The following is a 9,540-nucleotide window of genomic DNA, read 5'->3' as shown; positions in this document are numbered from 1 at the left end:
CAGATGAAAGTCACCACATTGTATCTGTAAAATAAAAAAAGCTTTATATGTTTTTAAAGTATTGTTGTACTGTTGATTTCTCTACCACTTCTGTACTTTAGTAGGCCTTTCTAAGCATTTTTATATGTGCATACAAGTTTTATGTGCACATTTGTGTACCAAAGATTACTATAATACTGAATGACAGTGAAAGACTACTTGCACATGGCATATTACTAGTTACAGGTATGACAGGACACAGCATTTATGTCTGCTTTTATATTGCGAGGGCCCTGAAGGGCATCACCAGGCCTGATTGTCCCTGCCCCACCCCCAAGGGCTCCCCCTGCCCTGCCCAGGGCCCCATTTCCAGCCCCTCAGGGCCACCGGGCCCTGCCCCAGCTCCCCGCAGCCCTGCCCAGCCTGGCCATGGGCCCCACCGAGCCGGGCCTACCTGCAGGCCGACGGCCTGGCCCCAGGGAGGTGCCCGATGCCCAGAGCTGGGGTTGCCCCGGTGCCCCCCAGCCCGCCCCGCTCCCTGCTGTAGTTACAAGGCATGGGGACGAGCTCAGGGCTATGCCGGCAGGCGGGTCTGAGCTCTGGAAGCATTTCTTAAGAGTGCTTTTTACAGAGCTCAGTAACATTTCAGCGTTGCGCTCCCTGGCTGGGGCGGTGGGACAGGCCCTGGCGTCGAGGCTTTATGTTAGCACAAAAAAAACCCCAAACAAAACAACTTACCCAAAGTTCTATGACCTAATGAAGCAGCCCCCCCGCTGACCCCCGGGGAGCCTCCACCGCTCCCCACATCCCGGCCCTAGGGAACCACCAGCCCCTGCTGCACCATGACACAAATCATGAAAAATGATTTAAGTAAAATGATATTAAAGAAAGAAATGCAACAAACACCCCAGGAAACAGATGGGATTATTCAGTATCCACTCCATTAGATTTTTCTAGCCCGAACTTCGAGTGCAAATCACAGCAAGTTTTCATCCCACTCCCCAAGAATTAAAAAATTCACTAGAGGAGAGAACCTGGTCAAACCCAACTGGTGCCCTGGACACCCCAAACCAGGCACCCCTTCTATGGGCAACTTCCTGCAGCTGTGGACCACTGGCCTTAAATCCTCTGCAAGAGTTCAGCTGGGCCACAAGCATTGCATTTCTTGTAGCCCAAGTTTTCAGTGTCTTAAATGTAAGAAAGACAAAAGCAGTGTAAAGCAAGTGCGTCCACTCCGTCAGAAATAACTGGTCAATGCTTCTCCTAACCAAAAAAAAAAAGTCAGGCATACGCATGCCTCAAATCTGCAGGATATGGAAAGCTTCCATAAAATAAACCTACGAGTTATCACCAACATGCAGATTTCTCTTATCTGCTATCTAAAAGTGCCCTGTGCAGTTTGTGGGGGTTTTTGTATCTCTCTCTATGGGGTTTATATTTATACATGTGTTTATTTCCCTTCAGCTCTACCATGTCACAGCTGAGTGCCAGGAATTCTTAGCCACTTCTCAGACTGCAGTACACTTTTCACAATAAATGAGAGGTAATCAATTATTTCAGAAATAATTTTTAAATACCACATACAATTTCCTCCATAAAAATCAGCTTTTAAATAATTCTGTGAGAAACAAACCTTATTCAGTTCCCTCAGATGTTGATGCAAAGAAACACAACCACTGCCAGCTTGAACAATCCATTTTGCTCAGAGAATTGAGAGAGTAAAATTTAGTATCTTGAGAAAACAGAGAAAGTAACAAGGAAAAAAGTTACTAGAATCAAGAGTGAACTGTGAATTTTAAGACTTCTCTCAAAAACTACACAGCTTTTAAGACACCTCTTCCTCTTTACCCCAAACACTGTAACTTCAGATACCAATCAATTATGTTTCCTATATTAAGACAGTTCACTTATGAGTTTACATGTTTCAGTTTTCCTTTGATACAACAGGGAATAATGAGGGAGCTGGTTGGCCAATATCTATTTTTAGTGTTTCTATACTTGATGTAATTCTATATAGTTGAGTGTGAAGACACATGTAGCAATAAAGAACAGGCATCAGGATGGGAAACTATTATAAGAGCTGGTATTTCCATGAAAGATTTTGCATCTTGGAAGTTCACGTTTTACTCATTCTCTAAAGCTAGTAACACAGCTTAAAGGGGAATCGTAATCTTTCTGTATATAAGCAAAAAGACCTTGAGTAAGAATAAGCTTAGCACCTGCTCATTTAGCAGTGGGTCACCGCTAGATTAAGAAAAAGTTTTCAGATCACTGCAGAGATTCCAGATACGACAACAGGAGTGGAAGACAGCCCAGTCCACCCAACTCAAGGAAGTTAATTATTTCCTAGAGAAAAGGTTATGAGGGAAGTTTGTTTACAGAGCAACAGAAGATCATGAAATTTGATACTGCAGAATTCTTCAGTTCAGCAAACAAAACCCTAACAAGAAAGCAGGAACCTGGAAATAGATAAATTCCATGCAGATTTTTTTTTTTTTTTCCTTTCCCCCTTTGAAGAACAAAAGCAATTGGCTGGGCAAGTGTTGCTATGGAGACTTCCCATTAAAAATTAAAATCCAGAAATAGAAAGTCTATTATTTTCTAAAAGATATTTCAGATTTGATTGCTTTAAAGCAATCTATAAATACCATTTTTAATCATAATTTAAATCATGAAACAAGAAACATGAGCTTAAAAATAAAAAAATTAATCTTGACCTTACATTGTAGTTGTAGTTTCAATTTCCTAAATGTGATTTAATTTTCCAAAAGATTAATTCTTGCCAATGTACCACATTTTGCTAAATGAGAATAGAATATCTCAACATTTATTAAGGCCTGTGTATATGGTATTTCATACATTTATTCAAATGCCTATATTAGTACACTTTAATTACATTGAAACAATGAAGATTAATAGATTATGTATCTTGATTTGCGACATCTCTCCTTGCATGTAGACGGAAATCGGAATCCATCTAAATTGTGCAAAAGCATAATTTTAAAATTAAATGTATTAGGACTACTTTAACATGCTGAATACACGAGAAAGTAAATTTATCAAAGTCATTCTACATTAAAAACTAGTTTATTTTTAAAAGGAAGTTTTATCAGCAGAATTGTTTCAGACACTGTGTCCTTCTAGGTTTTAGAACACCTATATCATACAATGTTTAAGAGTAACTGTTAGGTTAAGACTTTTTCATTGGATCTTTCCAACATGAACTGCCCTTGGCAAAGCCAATTTTTCTTACCATCATGAAATCAAAACAGAAACTCCTCAGCTCCTTCCCTGACCAGGCTTTCCAAATTGTATGCATTCACATACACAGCTAGAGACCTCAGTCTCAGGACTCCCTTCTCCATTAACAATTTCACTCGGCATCTCAGGGAGGTTTGTTTTTAAACTTTCCTTCATTTTGAACATTCACAATCATTTTCTAAACTCCAGATCAGGCAATCCTTGAATCGAACTAGTTGGAAAAACAGAAAACAGGAAACACTGCCTGCACCTACAAATGATACGACTACTGACTGACCACTTCTGCAAACTGTCCCACCTGCTTTGGGACTTTTTCCATTTCAAACAATGAGCTGTTGAGATTTTGGAAGAAGCTAAACGTGCATCCTGGATTCTATAAGAGATTGAAATAGATTATAGCAATTTTATGCCTTAACATAAGCAGTCACGACTTTTCTAAATTTTTATTGTTAAATACAATTTTGTTAACATGGTTTAATCCAACTTCACAACAGAACCTTATTAAACAGGCTTACTCCCCCGCTCCCCACCTCTTGCTCCTTTGGTCAGAGAAAAGCAATATTCCCTTGTACAACTTAATTCAGAGAACAGGATTCTCTCAATAAAGCAGGAAAGATAATGGCTGTCTTGATTTTGTTTTTAATCCAGTTGCTGAAGCACAGATCCCAAGCAGTCATCTCTCAACCATCATGAACAAACCTATGGAGGTCACACCATTCCCTGCTCCGAATCGTGATTGAAATGCTTATAGATTAAACAGGACTTAACAGGTTTTTGCTGTACTTCATAATTCAATTACTGTACATTACCAGCTGAAAAACATTTTATTCTGTAGCAAAACAGAAAAAAACAAGTCTTTCAGGAAATACAGCATCCCAATATAATGTCAGGTTGCAGATGACTTAAGTACTGAACTGGCCCCAGAATAAAACCATGTCACATGAAGACTGCAGTTTAATTTGTTTGCTTTGTTTAATTTGAGCTGTCTTCTGTTTACTCTGAGCCAGAGAGTAGCTTGATTTTTATGAGGGTGCAGAAGCAGAAAGGAGCAAGGCAACACCCTCAGCTGCTCACCTGAACCTCAGGCATGACCAGATGTTCAATAATCTGTGATCGCACATGCTACTCCTTGCTCTTAACACTTGGGGGTGTACCAAGTGGTAGCACGTAACTTACCCAGACCTATCAAAAAGGAAAGGAAGGTAAGTGACAAAGGCAAGATGACTACAGAGCAAAATGGATGTATGAACAAGATGAAAATACTGTTTAAGTATTTGAGGACAAACTGTAGGGATCTGACCAAGAATGACTAACATAGGTTGTTTCCTTCTCATGTCTAAAGGTTGACATATAAATAAAGCTTTACTTTCCTTTAACTTGCATTTGAGAACTTCTTCCAGAAGCAAGAGGATATCAAATTAACTTAGGGAAATTTCTCAGATTAGTTTTTTCATACAATCCTCAGAAAAAAAATAAGATCCATGCAAACTGCCGTATTTCCAACACAAGATGTGTTATATGAAGAGACTTTGCTGTGGCCAAAAGTGGTATGAGTTTCTCCACAACCCATCTCCAGAACTGAGTAAATATTACAGATTTTTAACCCCACGAATTTCAGTTTGGTAGATAAAAAGCAACACAGGGGTTAATCTAACAAGTATACAGCATACTGTGCCAGAAGAACGTCACCATCTGCTTTTGGTTATTGTTAATTTTTAATGCTTAATCTCCTGTTTATGAAGACTTGCATATGAAACTCACCCAGTTAGCATCTGCAAAAAAGAACTGTACTAAAGATGCAACATCAATAAAAATCAAGACAAATTATCAAAAGCCCTACAATACACATATTCCACCCCGACTGGGAATTACTTTTCCAGAGTCATGCATGGGCGTTAATTAGCAGCCGATGCACACCGCTATTGTTTTGACATACGCCACACAGATCCTGTTCTTCCCCATCGCTTTGATTAAAAGCCTGGCTGGGGGAGAGGTTCCCCTCCTTCCTTCCCACAGTAGCCGCGGCTGGGCCCCAGCGCTGCCCCGGCCCCCCCGCCCCACGCACCCCCGGGCAGCAAAGGCCCATTGCAGGGAAACGCTGAGCCACCCCACAGCTCCGATGAAGTTCGGGCTTTTTTTTTTTTTTTTTTTTTAAAAACACTGACACACTCCGGAAGTTTTTTGAATGCTCAATAAAAGCTTCAAGAGCTCCCTCTGCTGCCAGCAAATATATATTTCAGCTGCTCGATGCAAAACCTGCTCGCAGCTGCCAGAAAATACCCCATTCCTCCCTCTCTCTCTGCATATACATGTGTGTATGTGTATATGTAGGTATGCAGAATCCTTGAAAAATAAGATTTGGGAAAGACTATGGGTATTTTAATTTAATACTCTCCTAAGATTGCTGCTTGTAAATGATAATTATTTGGACTCTAAATCAAAATACTGAAGGCCAGTAGTTAAATACTTGCTAATTTTTTATGGTAATTCAAAATACTATCTTATTCAATGCAAAAAAATCACACCATATTACCTGGGTATCTAGCTGGATATATAGCCACACCCACAGAGCAACAGCTAATTTTTTTAGGAGAGTAAGAGACAAGAGTTTGTCTCAATCTTCTGCTGCCCTTACTATTGCTACTATTTTTCAGTCTTCCTCCCACCTTCCCAAGTCTTCCATAATCCTGTTGCTGCCTCCTCGCCATACCTGCCCCTCTGCCATCAGTGCCAGCCGGTATCAGCTAGGTTTGTTAGCTGCTCTGCAACAGCAAAATGGCTGGTTTGCTGCATGCTGACAGCTTTGAGAAGTTTACCTAAGGCAAATGCGCTCTATTCCCCATGACCACCATTTCAAGACCATCGACGCAACCACACGGTACAAGCACGAGTGCCTCCTGTCCACCACCGCCGCACGCTCAACAACTCTGCAGTCCAGAAGAAACAAGACTGGGATGACCATCTGACACCCCCCCCACACCAGACGGTTTACATATGTATAAGTGAGCATTTGTATTGATAGAAAAATACATTTGCCAATATACCCTCTTTTGTGGAAGACAAACACGCTATAGCTAAACTTGATGCCACTGCATCTCTACAACACTAGGGGTTGCACAGATAGGATTTAAGAGGAGCTATTTCAGGTAAGATGTAACAGACCCACTCTGCAAAGACTTTACACAGACCACGACAAAGCAAGCCTGACTGCACGTCCAGAAACAGATGGCCGAGCAGTATCCACATAACGCGATCTGGACTAAGGCCCATCCATGTCACAGGTGGCTTGGTATCTCTTCTTATCTAAACTTACTAGCAAAATATACCACCAAGCCACTCATCCCCCCAGCCACAGATAATTCAGAGGTCGCTTACTTCAACAGCACAGGCAGCTTTCAGACCTTGCCGGGATGTTTCTTCACAGGCTGCCGCCATCTTCACGCTTCCAGCACTATGGGCCTGGCGTCTCTCCCGCCTTCTTTTCTCTGAGAGTTAGAGGAACAGACCCCTACTTTCTCAAACCACTGAGCTTCCCTTTTCCTCATCTTGCTCCAGAGCCTTACATGTCCTTTTACTAGTTTTGCCTCACCAGATGGTCTTAACCTGCCAGGAACGCAGCTCGGTGCACTGCCAGGTCACAAATCAGCCAACCCCTGCCACAGGTGGTGCAGAGGAGAAGAAATGCTGCATCCAGAGCAAGACATACCATCAAATTATGGCAAGAGTAAACAGACCAGCAGCACCTTACTGCACACCCCCTACATACAGAAAACGAGAGAAACGGAAATTGCATCCAGTGTCTGCCAGTACTTTGAGCCTAACTGCAAACTTCCCTCAAACAAAATTCCCAAATACAGGACTTCACAAAACACTGAGAAAAAAACTAAATCTAAATCTATCTTTATCTAGCCAAGTCCTACCTGTTGCTCATTAATATTAGATAGCCAAGGCTTAACCACTCATTTTCTTGTTTATTCATTAGCAGTACTATTAGCAGGAAAAGGAAAGAACAGGCCCGAGGTGCACAGAAACCCTAGTTTAACAGCTACAAATTGATTTGCACTGCAAACTACATCCAGGGCACAGGTAGGAGTACTCAACATACATTAAACATCCAGGAAACTTAATTCCTTAGGAGAAACAGTCTTGTGCTCTAACCCAGTAGGCACTTTCAGCATTACCAAACCAGAACAGACTGTATGTCCTCCTCCCATCCAGAGATGAATAAACTTAGAAAAAGGCACTTTTTAACCCACATGATTTTGTATTACTATGCAGTAAGAACAAGCTCAGTTCATCGGGGGTGGGGGGATGACACCAAAACCCAAACAAATTTAGCTGACACCCTCTCCTGTTTTTTCCTGTCATGCTTTTAGTGCCCACCTCCCCCGTTCTGTGTCTTTGGGCTTGGCTCTGTTAGCCAGCACCGCAGGCAGCCGCATCTCTCCAGTGGGCTCAGAACCCCCCACTCCAAGCTGTACACACACATTCTTCAAGAATACTGGAGCCTGGGTTCATTTTTACAGAAAGTGCATAGATGCACCATCTATCCACAGACTTGAAGTACACAGAAAAACACTTGTGCTTTAGCATGTTTGGTTTGCTTTTTTTTTTTTTTTTAAACAAGACCAGCTGGCTGAAATAACAGTGTCTTGCTAAAAGTGACACACAAACCACTTTTGAGTACAGGGATCATATAAGGTACCAATTTTGTCAAGGTTTCTGTACCTGTGAAAAAGAGGGAGACAGTTCAGAAAGAAAATTACAATAAGCTACCAAGTACAATACAGCATGCTTTTCAACTGAGGTTGTTTATAAAGAGATTCAGAAATAAGAGGAAAGAAATGCTTTAATCCTTACTGTGTTTCAAAAAAACATTGCACATGTGCTCTGTGCTCTTTACAAGTAAAATCAGATTTTATTAAAGACAGAAGTAGCTCCCTCATCTGTTTTGCTACAGCAGTGTGAGACAGGATCCCGAATTTTGACATAATGCTTTACTAAAAAAATAAAGTGTCCATATTGGAGAAAAATAACAGAAGTATGATCTATGTAAAAAAAAAATTACGTCTGGAAAATAATACTTCACATTTCTTTTGAGGACTTCTCTACATCAGTCCAGTTATAATAGAATTGCTCAAACTTTAATATAGCAATCCTCTTGTATTTCAATATATGCACATATTGTCTAATAAAAACTGTGTATTACACAAAATTACCATCTTCTATCCTTGTCTTTTCTGGCATCAAAATTTGTTGATACAGTTATATGTGCATTCAGTTTTAACCTCAACATAACCTGAAATTGTTACTGAAAGCATTAGAACGCCAAGGAAAAGGGTGCAGGGGTGAAACATGCTAAGGGAACAAGAAGTAGTATATTACTCTCAGGTTATTTTGTTATGTAGAACAAACAAACAAAAAAAAACCCTGAAAATGAGAATCAGAAAGTGCGTTCAATTTCCAGAAGCTTCATGATCAGCAGTGTCTCAATTCTTTTTGAAAACTGAGGCCTGGTGGGATTCTGCTCCTCCCCCTCCCCAAATTCTGAATATAAACACAGCTATATATGAACCTTTAAAATCCAAATACAGACCTCAAAACAGACCTTGTGTGATGCAGCTAGGAACACTGGAATAAAGAACAAAAAACCTGCAAACAGGATGGTACACTGGTAATTACATCTCAGCTAGCCACAACAACTTGCTTTGAGCCTCCTTCACACTATTCATACACCAAAACTCATTTTTAATGCCATTTACAGATCGTAGTAATCTGTGAGAACATAATGTAACAAATTAAGCATTGTAGTATCACAGAGGGACACAGGCTGAAAGGAAGCAACTGCAAAGAGCTTCCTGTCATTTGTAATTTTTTGTTCCACACCTTACGAAAACAATTGAGAATAAACATAATGGTGTGTATTTTTAAAAGCTCAATGTCAAATATAATAAAAAGTTAAAAGTCTTGATACTTTAAAGGTAAAAGGTCTTTAATCTAACCAGATACCAGCTTGGATTAAAGCATAGATTTTCTTCTTTCCCATATAAAAATCTGGAACTAAAGTAGTATTTGCAGCTGTCCTTTCTCAACAAAATAAAACTGCTCTGAAGTACATCACACAACCACCTAACCTTCTTACTACATCCACAGACAAAAACTTAAGATGCAAGAAGATTGCATTATACATTAAGACTGTGCAAAGGTTAAATTTCACGCAATGGATGCAGGCTTGAGGAAGTCACAAGCAAGCTTAAGAATCAATATTTTTTATTTACTGCTTGGTAGTACAAAAGTTGT

Source organism: Pelecanus crispus, chromosome 4 (assembly GCF_030463565.1).
Source record: "Pelecanus crispus isolate bPelCri1 chromosome 4, bPelCri1.pri, whole genome shotgun sequence".
Classification (NCBI taxonomy): Eukaryota; Metazoa; Chordata; class Aves; order Pelecaniformes; family Pelecanidae; genus Pelecanus; species Pelecanus crispus.
This window is presented reverse-complemented; position numbering follows the sequence as displayed.